The sequence below is a fragment of the Myotis brandtii genome, unplaced genomic scaffold, assembly GCF_000412655.1.
Source record: "Myotis brandtii unplaced genomic scaffold, ASM41265v1 scaffold64, whole genome shotgun sequence".
NCBI lineage: Eukaryota > Metazoa > Chordata > Mammalia > Chiroptera > Vespertilionidae > Myotis > Myotis brandtii.
This window is the reverse complement of record NW_005370460.1, coordinates 142,762-144,586: the sequence shown is the minus strand read 5'-3', so window position 1 is coordinate 144,586 and position 1,825 is coordinate 142,762. Positions and strand designations below refer to the sequence as shown.

Genomic DNA, 1,825 nt, shown 5'->3' with positions numbered 1-1,825 from the left:
GCCCGTTTGAAATGAATAAAACTAAAAAAAAAAAGACCGAACCCTTTTATGTAATGATGTTTATTTTGAATTTATATTAGTTCACACAAACACTCCATCCATGCTTTTGTTCCGGCCCTCCGGTCCAGTTTAAGAACCCATTGTGGCCCTCGAGTCAAAAAGTTTGCCCACCCCTGCCTAACGCTGTGCCCTGCGTTGTTCTGTAGAGTTTCTGTTGGAGTGGTTGTACTTCATAATACAAGTGCTCAGGATGAGGGAGAGAGAGAGGTGGACACTGAGAGTGATACACAAAGGGTAGTGCGGTGGCCAGAAATACCGGCTCTGAAATCCGATCACTTGGCATCAAATCCATTCCCACCATTTACAGACTGCTGCTGTCATTACTATGTAAAGCACTCTGCAATGTCTCCTTTAGACAAGCTTTTTAGAACACATCCACTGTGCAACTCAGATCTCATTTTAATTTTTTAAAAATTATATTTTTATTGATTTTAGAGAGGAAGGGAGAGAGAGAACCATCAATGATACGAATCATTGGTCCGCTGCCTCCTACTGGGGATCAAGCCTGCAACCCGGGCATGTGCCCTTGCCTGGAATCGAACCTGGAACCCTTCAGTCTGCAGAACTTTGGCCTACCCAGTGGGCCAAATTGGCTGGGGCACCCTTGCACGTTTTCTCCCCACTTATACCTGTTTTCAGGAAAGACCTGGTCTGTGTTGTTCTCTTTCTTTCTTTTTTAAAAAATATATTTTATTGACTTTTTACAGAGATAGCTAGAAACATCGATGAGAGAGAAACATCGATCAGCCACCTCCTGCACACCCCCCACCAGGGATGTGCCCACAACCAAGGTACATGCCCTTGACCGGAATCGAACCTGGGACTCCTCAGTCCACAGGCCGACGCTCTAGCCCAGCCGTGGGCAAACTACGACCCGCGGGCCGGATCCGGCCCGTTTGAAATGAATAAAACTAAAAAAAAAAAGACCGTACCCTTTTATGTAATGATGTTTACTTTGAATTTATATTAGTTCACACAAACACTCCATCCATGCTTTTGTTCCGGCCCTCCGGTCCAGTTTAAGAACCCATTGTGGCCCTTGAGTCAAAAAGTTTGCCCACCCCTGCTCTAGCCACTGAGCCAAACTGGTTAGGGCTGTGTTCTCTTTCATCTTATTATGACTTAAGGACAATATTTATAAAGTACTCATTATGTCCATTTTTAAAACTAATCTGCTGTAACAGCCTCATGAAGTCTGTAGACTGAGGTAAGCGAACGTGCTCGAGGCCACAGAGCTGGGCCACGGGCCCGGAGTCTCCCCTGCACTGTGTCTAACATCCAGGGTTTGAGCTGCACCGTCAGCGGCGGAAGCGTCTGGAATATTGGCAGATGACCCCAGCTGGGCATCTCTTTCTAGGGTAACACTGCCGTCTGGTGGCCAATGATGAAAAAGTTCTAATAAAAATTACTTAAAAAGCCCTGACTGGTTTGGCTCAGTGGATAGAGCATAGGTCTGTGGACTGAAGGCTCCCAGGTTCCATTCCGGTCAAGGGCATGTACCTGGGTTGCGGGCACATCCCCAGTGGGGGGTGTGCAGGAGGCAGCTGATCGATGTTTCTCTCTCATCGATGTTTCTAAATCTCTATACCTCTCCCTTACTCTCTGTAAAAAAATCAATAAAATATATTTCAAAAAATTACTTAAAAAAGAAAAAAAGAACTTTGACCTGAAGCAGCAACCTCTTTAGCTTGGTGGAATGGGGACGGCTTCAGAGGAAGGCCAGGAACGGGAGGGGGAGGGGGAGGGGGGAGGAGGAGGAAGGGGA

The 1,825-nt window shown here is 46.5% G+C and overlaps 1 protein-coding gene across 6 annotated transcripts in view; it reads left to right on the top strand.

The window, feature by feature from the left end:
• CD244 (CD244 molecule, natural killer cell receptor 2B4) overlaps nucleotides 1-1,825 on the top strand; it is a 24,883-nt gene that overhangs the window by 17,659 nt on the left and 5,399 nt on the right. The gene's annotated exons all lie outside the window — the stretch shown is intronic.